Source organism: Ictidomys tridecemlineatus, chromosome 2, assembly GCF_052094955.1.
Source record: "Ictidomys tridecemlineatus isolate mIctTri1 chromosome 2, mIctTri1.hap1, whole genome shotgun sequence".
In the NCBI taxonomy this organism is placed as follows: Eukaryota; Metazoa; Chordata; class Mammalia; order Rodentia; family Sciuridae; genus Ictidomys; species Ictidomys tridecemlineatus.
The window spans coordinates 138265748-138280158 of record NC_135478.1 but is presented as its reverse complement, the minus strand read 5'-3'; the positions used below and the strand labels follow the sequence as shown (position 1 = coordinate 138280158).

Here is a 14411-nt window from a genome sequence, read left to right as displayed (position 1 = left end):
TCCTAAATAGGTCTGGAGGACTTGAGAATTCTAAGTGGATCGAACACAGTACTGGCATAGAAGTGGGACGCCCTATTTCAGTACAGAAGAAATCAATGGGAGGTGCCCAGAGGATCTGAAATCCTCCCTGTGATTGTTTTCCACTAGCCCAGGGGCTATATCCCTACCAAGTGAGTGAAAAAAAGTGGCAAAGGCATAATCGTAAAAAAAAGAAAAAGCAAACACTAATTAAAACCATGTAGTACAAATTGCGGGAAAGCCCAACCAGCTCAAGATCTTCAAAGTCAGAGTCCCAGATTCCCACCCGTTCCTCAGGGCAGTCCAGCTCCCCGTCTCCGGTCTTCCCCCGTCGCTTATTGGTCAGTAGATGACTGACATATTTTCTGTCCAATCGAGTAGTTTCTCTAGAGCTTGCCAAGCACTCAAAGTCTTTGGACCCTGGAGCGAGATGCGGCTTCTGTGCGTGAACGTCAGCGTGTTGACGTCACGGCCGGGTACTCGAGGAGCTCCTAGGGCTGCTGGCTGCGGGCGGTGGGCTGCCCTTCGCTTGCTGGGCTGGGTGCCTGGTCCCGCCCCACCGAGCCCCACCCCGCCGCCCCGGAGATCCCTGGAGGGCGCGACCACTTAGCCACTGTCTCCGGGCCAGTCTGGGGCGGCCCGGAACCACCCGATGAGGTAGGCTGGGTTTCGCGTCACCCTGTTTGACAGGTTCGAAAACTGAGTCCCCGAGGTCAGGCCAGCTAACTGGGTTCCTGGAGAGTCCAGCAGACGGAGGCCATAACCCTGTAGTTCCCTTCTGTTTACGGAGCCCTTGCGAGATCCACCCGGGAAGGAGGAGGGGCAAGGCATGTGTATATAATGGATACAAAAGTGGAGTTGCAGATTTCCAAGACCCACTGCTCCCAGGGCAGGGATTTAGGGACGGATTCAGGTAGTGAGGTCTCCATTTATTCACCTCGCGGGCCCTAGCGAGGCCCTTGTGGGGTCCATCCCCATATTGGGCCATGGGCCCTGAAGAATGACCGAGGATGGTGACAAGGGGATGAAGCGTGGGTTGTCCAGACACAGTCGTTTATGGGCCTCTTTTATTCATCAAGAAAGGCCATGTTCAAAACAAAACAAAATAAAGATTGAAGTCTGAGTCATGATTGTTCTGAAGATGGTTTCAGTTCACTGCTTTGCTCACTCATTTTGCAATTTTTTTTTTTTAAATATAACTAGCATGCTTTCTTTTGGTTTAGAGTTAGGAAGGGATTTTTTTTTTCCTATTATTTCAAACATGGGTTAACACTGTGGCATTTTTCTTATCATTCTCTTAATATAGCAGTTGTTCATTATTCATTTATCTTCTATTTCACAGATGAAATTACTTGAATAAATCTCTTGACTCATAAATAGTTTGGATACGTTCAGTGAGGTTGCAAAGTAACAGGTCTAATTTCTAAATACACTAGAGTTAGTTCAGTGTGTTATATCAGATTTCTTTGTGTGGAAGGTTTCTGAAAGGTAGTTACCATCTATAGTCCATCTGCCCATCTCTCTATCTTGAAGCAAGATTTGATGAAACAAAACAACTTACCATATCTGTGCTTTATTTATGGATTCTGATAATAAAGTAGTGGGTAATTGTACATGAAATGAAAATATGTAATGTATAATATATAGAATATAATATATACAAACTGTATAATATAATATATAATATTTTGTATTGTCAGGAAGCATTTATTCTCTTTAAGATCTTACCATCTCTAACATGGACCTTTTAAAGTTGCATTACTGCATTATAGAAAACTGCATTAAAGAAATGAACTTTATGGCTTCTGATGACTACTTATTTTCATAGAAGGAAAAGTGATTGGTGTAATTTTGAATTTATTCATTGGACAGTTTCATCTGATGAATATCTGTCTGGGCTACCCATTGTTTCAGGTATTTGGGATTGAGTAATGAACAGTTTAGATGAGGTCCCTCACCTCAAAGATCTTATCTTTTGATGGAGATACAATGTACATGCAAACCAAAAAATGACTTTAGGTAGTAATAAATGTTAGAGAATATATTACAGGGGAAGGAACTCTGGTGTACTGGGGGGTGTGGGCAAATTTACCTGTGGGGAAGATTTTCCTGAGGAGGTGATGGTTGAGGTGGTAACTGAATGTTTAGAGTGAGTCAGCCATGAGAAGATCTGGAAGTTTCTCTAATAGTGCAAAAACAAAAACAAAAGCAAAAAAAACAAAACTAAAGAAAGAGTGGGTTTGGCATGTTCTGAGGATGAAGGGAAGCTAGTATGGCTAGAGCAGAATAAACTTACGGGAGAGTGATGTGGGGGTACAGTGATAGGAGGGGATACTGGAGAGGTGGGCAGGAGCTGTATCATCTGTATCTGCTGTGAGAGTTGCAGACATGTTAAGGAAAGATGATGTGTATATCTATCTATCTATATCTATCTATATCTATATATCTATCTCAGAGTCCTTGTTCTTGTTTAGAGGCATTCATAAGTTCTGACCAACTTTCTGCCTTTTGGTTATGAAGTTGTTATATTATATATGTAATATATATTTTATATTGCATAATATACTATGAATTATTGTTTATTATATGTGTGTATGTATAGACATATATGTGTGTGTCATACACACACACATACATACGTATATTTATGCATATATTTCTTCCTTCTTCCAGGGGTTTTTTTAATGAAAAGAATGTCCATGTAGTTGTTTTTTCATTGTTATTATGTATAGGACTCAAAGCCTTTGTTTATCTTCAAGGGCTACTTTTATCTCCTAACCATGAATCTTCTTCCTTATTATCTTTACCTTCTTTCTATTAGGAAAGCACTGTCAGTCTGCTCTATCCCAGCCAAGCTCTAGGAAACTGCACTAATTGGTTAAGTAGATATTACTGACCAGGGATGCTCTGTCTGCTTGTATTTAATGCATACAGTGTGCCAAGTACATTGCATACATTCTGATCCTTCCACCATCTTGCAAAGGTAAATATTAGACCTTTTCAAGAGTACAGGAAAGTTACTCTTAAGGCCACTCAGCTGGTTACCATGGAGCTCATTAGCCTTATTCTGAAATATTAACTTCCTTCTGCTTCACCCCTTGCTTCTTTGAATATGTAATAGCAACTGCATATCTCTGTTATTTAAACTTTGTTTCATGTTGTGGCATTTTAGAGATTGTGTGATTTGACCTTTAGTTTAAAGGTGGAGCTGTGAAGGCCCAGAGAAGTTCATTGATTTCCAGAACAAAACATAGTGTACAAACTGATGGCAGTTATAACCCTGCTGATTTTCAGCCCAATTTTTTTCTTCTCTTCCTTCTTGAATATTCCACAATATTTCTATATATATAAATATTAAAATATAATATTTTAACATCTAGGAATGTACTGCCTATAAACTCTTAAAAGGTAATTTTTTAAAAAAGATGAGACAGTGCTTTTTCTTGGGCTAAAATAACCCTTCGCTTTGTTTTTCTTCCCTTTTCTGAGTAATGAGTAGGTGTAAACTCTCTGGATGAATCCTTGGTTTTTGTTAGAAGAGCATGATTTAAAAATGACTTTTTAAAGTTATAATTTCAGAAATTTTTGAAAGAGAATTTAAAATTTGTTACTATTTTCCCAGCTTTAACCTTATGCTTAGAAGTGTGGGAATAATGCTTAGAGTTTGGTGGCTCATAGTTTCTGGTGGCAACTAGAGTTTGTTCTTATAATTAAGGAAGTCCTTGGGTCAGCTCAGTGGTGTAATTTCTCTTTTTTAGAAATATATTTTTAAAAAGTAGAAATTAGCTTGCAAAATAAGAAAATTTAAAAATAACTATTATTTATTTCTAAACTTTGCTTATTTTAATAATTATGATTAGAATATATGAAATAAAACAGACTGACAGATTAATTTGCTTTCTGGGTGATTTTTTGACCAGTCTTCTTAATGAAGATTATCTTTTTTTATTAGCCAAACTAGAATACTATTAAAGAAATTAATCTTATTTATTAAATGTTGGAAGATATTTAAATTTAGACAAAAGACAGCTTTTGCTCTTTAAGCTACAATAGTAAAACAATGTTTTGATGGAGTGTCTCTGTCTCTTAAGATTGTTCATGCAGCTGATGTCCAAGTTCAAATAATGTAGGATGTTGTGATTTGATCCCACATTTTAGTAGTAGCATCCATGTGAACCAGCACACTAAACTGTAATTCTGGCTTTTATTTTTGGTGCCATTACTTGTGTTCTTCCTGTAATGTGCTTTGGATGTACAACTCCAGCTGGTCAAAGTTCTACCTGTACTACTCAGTCCACTCAAATGCCACACTTACAAGAAAAAAAAAAAATCTCCTGTGTTTTTTTAGTGGTAGCCTTTTCTTTTCACATAACTTTTGAGAGTTTTTCTTTACAACCTGGTATACCAATCTTGATATCTGTGGTAATGTCCAGTAGTAGACATGGATCTTCCAATTTTTGTTGACTTTAGGTTAAAGAACAGCAATCTGTGGTATTAATGCAATGGTTTTTACAGATCCTAGAGCCCTCTAGTTTTATTTACCCATTTATCACTCTGTCTTTGAGAGAGGCCCTGTTAGTCTTTTCTTGGTTTTGGTTCTAGAAGGTCTTTCCTGTTTCAGTTAAGGTTCTGACTTCTACAGTTGACCAGAGGTCCCTTTAGAGGACCTCACGTCTTTGGGCTGTAAATGTTGAGGATACACTTTTACAAAATAAATGAATAAAATCAGTGAACTCTATGTTAATGGGATTGAGAAATAGTAACAGCGATTTCTACTTCTCAGTATTATGGATAAGAAGACAGGCTCACAGAGAAATTAGCTCAGGGCCCCTTAGATTCTTCCAGTGCTGGTCGATGAAGGCTACCCACTACTCATGACTCCTTGAAGCAGGAACTTGTTACAGGCCATCATTGAATCTGAAGTCCTGCGTCAGAACTCCTGGCAGCCTCTTAAATGATGTATCATCACAGCTAGGGCCTTTATCATTGCTTCCCTTGTTTTGTTTGGAGTCAACATAGATCTGGAGTTGCTGTGAATCAAGATCAAAGCCTGAACACTCACCTCAGTCTAACTCTGAGCTATTTAAACCTGGAGGTTCTTTCTGGTCAGGCATTGGGGTAGTATTAGGTTCAGCACTCTTTATTTTAAAACTCTTCTTTTTTTATTTCCTCTGTGTTGCAACTTTCCAAGAAATACATTGGGACTAGTTAGTGTGAATGTCCTCATTGTATTGAATCTGGAGGTTAGAAGGATTTAGCCTACTGTTTTCTAAATTGTGGTAATCACGGGCTTCTATGTCGTGTATTTTCAGGATAATATATATTCTTTAAATATTTTTTTATTTATTTAAATATTAATGGTTATACATAGTTTTTGGGTTCATTAAGACAAATTTATGCATGCATGGAAATTGAAGGACAATATATTTTTCAAATCTTATGCATTATTGCCCACCATAGTATATTCTTTTTTGATTTTTGTTTCAGGAAAAATATATTTCATAATTATTTGTAAATTAACCAATTGCTTATTGAATTCATGATGTGAAACCATGTTATTTGAAGTACTCTTTCCTATTTGTGTGGTATGTTAAGTTTATAAAAGGTAACACAAAGAGCTCTTGAGATGCTAGCAGTCTCTCCAGGTGAGGTGGGGGCACCAGCTGGGAGTTGCTTTAGTCATTACTGATGATACCTAACAGTTTCAGAGGGCTCCCTTCACCCCAAGGGATGTTCTAAAGACTTTGTGTCAGTGTTTCTCATCCTCAACACCAGTGACATTTCAGCTGGAAAGTTCTGTATTTTTGGTGGCTGTCTTGTGCATTGTAAAATGTTAAGGACCCTCTCTGGCCTCCTGATGTCAGTGGCATCTCATCTAGTCCTGACAACTAACAATATCCTCATTATTGCCAAATGCTCTAGGGCTCTGCGGTTGGAGGGCACAGTCCTTTGCCCTCCTTTTACCATCCCATTGAGAACCACTATTTTATATAAACTTAATTCATTCCCCAAACAGTCCTCAAAGTTAAGAGTTTTATTGTCATGTTATAGAAGAAGGAACTTAAATAGAGAGGTTAGGTAATTTGTCCAAATTATACAGCTAGTCAGTGGCAGTACTAGGCTGTGAAACCAAGCAGTGTAGTTGGTGAACTCTGACTCAGCAAAGTCCACTCTAGATAATTACTATCTATTAGGGATCCAAAAACCCAGTAAGGCAGAAGGAAAAGTTAATGCTTACAGGGACCAGGAAGGCCTAGCAGCAAATAAGGTGTCTGGGTAGCAAACTGGTAAACTGAGAATATTGCCCAAATTGCCTATTTTTCAAGAGAAGCTAGAAATCTAGATTTTATTTATATGAAAAACTCCTTTTCATGTTGACAATTTAGTGTTTACAAAACATTGTGCAAGCCAGCAGACACACCCTGTCACCTATATATGGGCAAGATTTGGCCACAACATCATTTTGAAGTCTTGTGTAGATTTTGCAGTACTTTGGCAGGGAAAAGTATTTGATAGGGAAAATAAGGTGTATTCTCTATGGGGAGCAGAAGATTGGTATAAGGATAGTAGGGTAGGTCTTCTACACTAGCAGTGGTTGTCTTATGTTCTTTTAAGGCTAAAAAAAGAACATGGCATAAAGCTGGTCATTCAACACACTTTGAAATGTTAATGCTTGCTGCTTAGTTTAAAAGTTATGGACTTCTCACAGCTTTGGAAAGCACTGTTCATAACTTTTTTATTTTATGACCTCCACTTGTCTATGTGACCTCCACTTGTCTAAGAATTAACATAAATATCTCAGAGGACACTGAGGACCCTGAGAAAGCATAAGTTCTAGAATTGAATGACTGCATCCTTGAGAAATGAAGTACAGTCATACCTCATTTTCATGACAACCCATAAACATGGAGTCCATGTTTAACTCCCTGCCTGACACGGCTCTGTGCTAAGTTTTTAGAAGCCATAAACTCTTTCTGTCCTTGGTGTTTTCCTTGTCCTCAGGACCATGGCATCCTCAGTCAAGAACACAGTCTCATGCTTGCTTTTCATATCCCTTCATGATCTGTCCATGCACTTCTGTTCTAGCCTTCCAGTCACATCTTTTCTGTTTCTCTTATGTGGGCTTCTCTTCAGACCCAGGGTAACTGTTATGGTGTAGATATTAGGTATCCCCAAAAAGCTCAAGTGTGAGACAATACAAGAAAGTTTAGAGGTCAAATGATTGAATGATGAGAGCCTTAATCTAATCAGTGCATTAATCACCTTATGGGGTTAACTGGGTGGTAACTGCTGGCAGATAAGTTGTGGCTGGAGAGACTGGGTCAATGGGAGCATGCCCTTGGGGTTTACATTTTTTCCCCAGTGAGTGGAGCTCATTCTTGCTGCTTCCTGGTGGCTATATCCTGAGCCACTTTCTTCTGCCACACTCTTCTGCCATTTGTTCTCCCTCTCCTCTATCCCAAAGTAATAGAGTCAACCATGTATGGATTGAGACCTCTCAAACCGTGAGCACCAAAATAAAATTTTCCTCCTCTAAAATTGTTCTTGTCAGGCCTTTTGGTCACAGTTGCAGAAAAGCTAACTAAAATAGTAACTCATTGTTCACTGACATGCTTCTTGAACATTCCTCTGTTTTTGGTTTGCTCTAGTCTGCCTCTTTCTTGGAATAGAACAGCTTTTCATTTCTTCCAGATTCATATATTTTTTCTAAGGTCAACTTTTTCATTACGCCTTTTCTGGTCACAAAAGGTGATATTCAATCTTCTTTATATTATAATTATCTTAGACTGTTTTCTAATTATTTATATAATTGTGTTACTTCTTTAGGAAAGGGTACTTTAGGATGGAGACCAAGTCTTTTCCATCTTTATTTTCCTGTGGGGTGACTAACATATGTTTTACATGTTTACATGTTTTACATGATAATAAATATATCTATTTGTTTCAGGCAGGTATTTTCCCATTTCTGTAGTGACTTATTGCATTTTTTTCATATTTATGATATATTTGTTTCCATTTTAGTGTGTTATTAGAATTATTTCACAAACTAGTATTCAAAATATATTGGAAAGAGGGATGACCAATTTAGATAATTTTGGAAGATTGGGCATCGTTTGTTAATTTCATCATCAAGTTCAGTAACTGGAGATTGTTCTTGATTTATTTAATATGTTGAAACCTCAGTCATGTGTAAACTTGTCTAATTTTAGATATTAAATATTCAGAGTCTCAACTTTTATAAAATGATATTTGTAACTCATTACTTCAACAAACAAATCAAATGCCTAACATGTGCCAAGTATTTCTCTGTGTACTAAGGATATGGAAGCATTCTCTAGGAGCTTTTGGTGTAATCCTAAGAAAAAGAGCTGTTAATGATATCTGAATATGAATGATTAGAATCATATGTAGAATATACATTAAATAAATATGTGTATATGGAATACAATAAGGATATATGGAATATACATTATTCCTAGGTTTATTATTCTGCTTCCTGTTGCTATAACAATGTACCTGAGGTTGTGTAAAGAGGTTTATTTAGCTCAATTTTTGAGGCTTAAAATCCAAGATCAAGTGTCTCATTGGTTTGATCTTGGGGAGGGTCCTCTTGACTGCTTCATAAAATGGTGGAGGAGCAGAAAAGGAAATACTGTGTGTAGAAGTGAGTGGTCAGATGGTGAGACAGGAGAGTCAGGAGTTAGGCTTTATCTTTTTTTTTTTTTTTCAGAGAGAGAGAGAATTTTTTAATATTTATTTATTTTTTTTAGTTTTCAGTGGACACAACATCTTTGTTTGTATGTGGTGCTGAGGATCCAACCCGGGCCGCATGCATGCCAGGCGAGCGTGCTACCACTTGAGCCACATCCCCAGCCCAGGCTTGATCTTTTATAACAGCTTTTCTGAGAACTAACTGGGGTCCCATAAAAATGACATTAACATCTTCCAAGAGTGATAACCCTTAATGACCTAATTACCTCCTACCAGGTCTCATCTCTTAAAGGTTCCACATTTCCTTATACCACCACACTGGGGAACATGCTTATGGCACAGAAAACTTGCAGGGAGGAACTCAAATCAAAAGTTCTAGGGATGTCCAAAACATAGCATAAGGGGATCAGAGGAAGTTTGAGGAAGTGATACTTAAGCTTCCTTAAACAATTAATAGTCTTTTACTGCTGTTAATAGTGTGGTGGAAGAAAAGCATTCTATGCAAGGGACAAATACAACAAAGGTATCCATAGTGCAAGAGATCAACTGGAGCATTGGCTGATGGAAATGATGTTTTAAGCAGAGAAATGAGTGTTCTGGAGGGGAGACATAATTGATGGAGTAATATATAAGAGAGATTTGAGAAAACAGGGAAGTTGACTGGTGAGAATTAATAAGGGGATTAAATTAGCTACCAATAAGGAATGTTTTGAGGGTGGAACTAGCAGAACAATAAACTTAAGCACATTTTTTTTAAAAAAGCTATAAACAAGATATTACCTGTTATTATTGGTTAATTATTCTGATCATAAACATTTTAAATCATTTGCAGGCTATGTGTCTATATCAATACCTATATTTTTAGACATAAGTTTTTTATTTTATAATTGCTTATCTTTTTAAAAACGTGTAATATCAAAATTTTCAAGAATGGTGCTAATTTCAGCTTTTATTGAGAACCTGTGACTTTAAGAAGATCCTACTGCCTTGTTATATTCTCTGCCTTTGTTACCTGTGCTCTAAACCTGCTCTCCTTATCAGTACAGCACACAATATTTTGGAGGTATATTAGCCCATTGTTTGACTGAGTTTTATAGATACCAGCCTTTGATATTCTTTATGTGATTCTGTTTTCTGAAACATAAGCTAGGTTGATATAGGCGATCCAGAACCCATATCTGATGCTCATCTTTTGAAGGTTTAGTTTCCTGTTTTATTGCCAGTTGGAAAGAGAAAAGAATACTAAATCTAGGTTATCAAGATTTTTTGATTGTCTTTCCCTATCTGTCACATGTACTAAGCTTTCAACGGGAAACCTTGGGCTACAGTAGAGATTAGGAATTTCTTTTTGGACCTGTGTGCCATCCTGAAGTTGGTGTCATATCTTCCCCAATGTTGCTACTGGACCACCACTCCAGCCAACACGGGCAATGAGTAGAAGATGGCCTTGTCACCTAGAGTGACATTTTCAGTAACCATTATCTCCTGTCTTTCAGAGAAGGAGTCTTGTGATATTGAATCAAAACAACAAAAACACACACAAAAAAACTTGCCTCTGCATAGCTCTGCTGACTGCTTACCAGTCAGCTTAAAATTCAGCTTCTGTTTTTTTTCTGTATTGAAAAGATAGGTTTTGGAAGGCCTATGAAGAATATGTGATGAGCACAGTCTTAAATCAGTCTTTGGAATGAAAGATAGTTATTAAAACAGGTGTATACTTTCTATGATTCCTAGGAGAGAAGTGAGCTGACCACCATTGATGCTGTTGATTTTCAGATATAGCTCAATAAAATGTCCAGGTCTGTGGTGAGAGGTAACAAGATTTGTTTGAAAGTTGCTTGCAAAAAGAGAAAAATAGAAAAAAAAGTTGCTTGTAGTGATAAGTGTCGAAGAAGTGGCTTTGTGTGGTACAGAGATGTTCTCATATTGAATGGAAGATATTATAAGTTTTTTAATGGAGGGGCTTTGATCTGTCAGAAAAATAATTCAACTAAGACAACACATCTCAAAGAGAAAGCTTAAAGTATTCATAGTAATATATATATATATATATATGAGCAAGGAGGGGCACCAAGGCTCCTTTGAATACTTACCTGCTGATGACTGACAGAGTTAATGGCAAAGAGAGTGATAATTGGCAAAGAGAGTGATAATTTCATGCTAGCCTGCAGGTATTTTATAGTACATTTATTATGAGTTTAGGAAAGTTAATTGTAGATTTTGCTCTGTGGGAACAAGAAAAAGTTTTGGAAAATGATGGGCAGTCGGCAAAAAGAAAATCATCAGTCTCTTGTAGAAGTGACCTTATTTGTCTCCTGAAGGGAAATGGGATTATAAATAGCTTCTTCGACTTGGAAGATTGAGTCAAAGGAATTTCTAGGTGAGCTGTGGAGAAAATATTTGAGTGTAGGAGTTAGAACTGACACAAGTAAGGGAAACAACCACAAAATCAATCTGAGTACCAGAGAGATTAACAAAGAGGGGAATGAGGTTGGAGCAAGAAATTGAGGAAGTTACCAGTGGAGACCATGTTGTTCCACTTCCTCTGGGCAGCCTGAGAGCTGCATCTGAAAAAGGTGATACACAAGTCAAAGAACATTTTTGTTCCTCAGAGCTTATCTTGAAAAAGACTTTCATCAAACCAGTGATGAGGTGCAGTTGTAACATGCCACCACCCCTTTGACTTGCTGGTGCTAGGGAGATAATTAGCTACCAACTTGTTGATCCCCGTGGGATTGGTGAGCTAACAGGTCTTATGTACCACCCCACATGACTTTGGCCATTCTGTGACATTTGCTATTTTGTTAACTTGTAGTTCCTAGAAGAATAAATACATATTAGCAGATGTCTTTCTTCTACCTGGCTTCTTCTTCCTCTGGACCATACAACATCCCCAGTGTGGCATATTACTGTTCAGAGTATACACTTCATTTTTTTCCTTCTTTATGATCATTCACTTGTATTTTTTATATCTCTTCCTTTTGAGTAGATACAAATTCTGCTGAGAATAGGAGAACTCTTGTATTACCTTTTAAATCCATTTAAATATCTGTGTGGTATTATATTTTATTGGTGTTCAAAGTCCATGGTTTACCAAAATGGGAACACTTAAGGGCTCATATAGGGCCCATCTCATAATAATTTTTAGTTTTACAAATAAAAGTATGCTTCAATAGTTTTTGCTTTTTTCTCTAATGGCATGAAAGGAGAAACTTGTTATTAGTATACTTTTGGAATTTAAATTCCATGTATATGCGGTTGACTCAGAAATACACATCTCTGGCCAAGACTGTCCCTGAACTTCGGATTCATATCTGTTTATTTCATCAATTTGAATATCACATACTTCACATGAACAGAATGGATATTCTCTCTTAAAATTGCCCCTCCTCTATCCCTGTTTCAGTAAATAGCAATCCCTTTCTCTTATTTTTTAGTCCTCATTTTCTCCTATGAATCACAACCAATCTATCACCAACTGCTTTAGGCTGTGTTTAGAACCAATGAATTGGTTACTCACGAGAAACTAATGTGACTCTATTTTTAAAAATAAATAAATAACAGCAGCTTCTACCTCAAGGCCTGTCCTAAGGAAGGTCTGCAGCGCCAAGTGTCCCTGACTCAGTTAGGCTACGTGAGGACCCCTAGGAACCCCCCTAGCAACCTCCAATCAGCATAAGACAGGGAAAATACCTGGAATGCCAGGTGACTCCCACGTAGTTTATGGTGGTTGAGAACATGTTAGGAAACCATGTAGTTTAGCACGTACACCTCTTGTGGCCTAAACCAATCAGTTCAAATGAACCCCCCTCTTGTACTAGCCAATCACTCCTACCCAACTTGTTCCAGCCAGTGAATGTGCTAATCAATGTTAAGAGTTGTTGTTTGATTTTCCCATGGTATGGAATGATTTGCAGTGTGATGTTGTGAGGCATAGAGTATCCCCTCAAAACTTATAAAATCTCACTGAACAAAGGACCGGGACTCACTCCCTGGGACCACTGTGTCGGGAATGGTTGTGAGTCCAGGCTCAAGCTTAGAATAAAGACTCTTGTGTGATTGCATTGGATTTGGCTCCTGGAGGTCTATTGGGGTCCCATGAATCTGGCATAACACTCCACTGCCATCACCCTGTTCTACTGTCAGTACATCTTCTCTCTCAATTATTTCAGTGGTCTGCTGACCATTCTTTCTACTTCTGTGCATCTCTCAACAGAGCAGCCAGAGAACCTCTTAGAGCTTAAGTTGGTCATGTTTTTCTTCTGCTGAAAACCATCTCATTCAGAGTAGAAGCCTTTGTAGTGGTATATACAGTCTGACAGGCCCAGCCCCTGTTAACTACTCTGTCCTCATCTCCTGTTGCCCTTCCACTCATATGATTCAGCCCCTCTGTCCTACTGGCTAGCTTCACCCCTCAAAACCTTTGTCCTCTGTCTTCCTTCTACCTGCAGTGCTCTTCCTTCTGATGTTTCCCTGGCATTTTCCCCTTATCTCTTAGTTTTTATTCAGATAGCACCTTCTCAATGAGATTAAATTGATTACCCAGTTTACAGTTACTGTGTTCCCAGTACTTCTTTGTTCATAAACATCTCTGATTTCTAAAAGGTAATCTCTGGGAGAATAGGATAGTATTTTGGTTTGGTTAATAATCGCATGCCCAGAGCTCAGAGAATGACCTACCACAACATTGGTGCACAGATATACTTGCAGATAGATACCGCTCAGATAGTTACTACTGTCTAAGTAGATGTGGTAGGTTCTTGGCAGCCTTTGACATTCCAGGCATTATCCAGTGCAATTCTTAATCTTATATTACGTGTTCAGATTCAGCTTCTCAGTATTTGATGTTTGTCTCATAAATTATGAAAATACATGGCATTAACATTTACCTAGCCATCTTTAAATCTTAACATTTTTTCCTGTAATCCATGTCAAATAAATGTTTAGTAATATGTTTAATATTACTATAGGAAATTGATCACTTAGAAATCAAGTCATTATAAGAATAGGTTTGGGTTTTGTCTGCCAGGGGAATGACTTAGAATCACCATAACTTTTATTTTTTCTCCTCAATTTTCCTAAGTCATTAATTTCTAAATTAATTGTCAAAAGGTTTAGTTCATTAATGCACACAGTGTTACTTTTATCTGCTAATATTAAAAGAAGTAATTGAATGAGAAAACTACTGAAAATGACAGAGCTTTCATAGGCAGCCTTTACTGTTGTGTATATGTGTTTGCAGCATGGATGAGGGCAGAACCCAAACAGCAAAAAGTTAGCACATTTGCCAGGATGAAATAAAAGCATTAATTATATCCTAAAGGAATGTAAACTGCACTGGAAAAAATGAGGCCTAGAAAATAAACACACAGAAGAAATCCAGGGAAACAATATGGAGAGATATTACCATAGAGTTGGTCTGTAAATTCTTAAAAGAAAGGAGGAACAGAAGAAAGTGTACTTTAAATGTAGTTATAAGTGCTCCAAGTCAGCTGTATGCAGCAAGTTACACCTGGTATACCTGAGCTTGGTAGGTGATGCTTTGTAAAACATCTGCCTGGGGAGAGTCTGAGTTTTAATGTAGGGAACAAATGAAGGAGAAACATGGCTTTTAAATGCTCATAGTAAAATGACAATTTGTGCGCATTTCCACTAAAAATCCTAGCAAACTATAGACCTCA

General features: G+C 37.7%; 1 protein-coding gene across 3 annotated transcripts in view; it reads left to right on the top strand.

Moving 5' to 3' along the window:
• The first annotated feature begins 449 nt into the window (after positions 1-449).
• Positions 450-14411, top strand: part of Stard3nl (STARD3 N-terminal like) — a 54342-nt gene continuing 40380 nt past the window's right edge. For 2 of the 3 annotated variants that reach the window (XM_078039848.1, XM_040291848.2), the window contains exon 1: positions 450-675. The gene's annotated coding sequence lies outside the window, so the exon portion shown is untranslated. The remainder of the gene's footprint in view (positions 676-14411) is intronic. The other variant, XM_005319203.5, reaches the window with a different exon arrangement.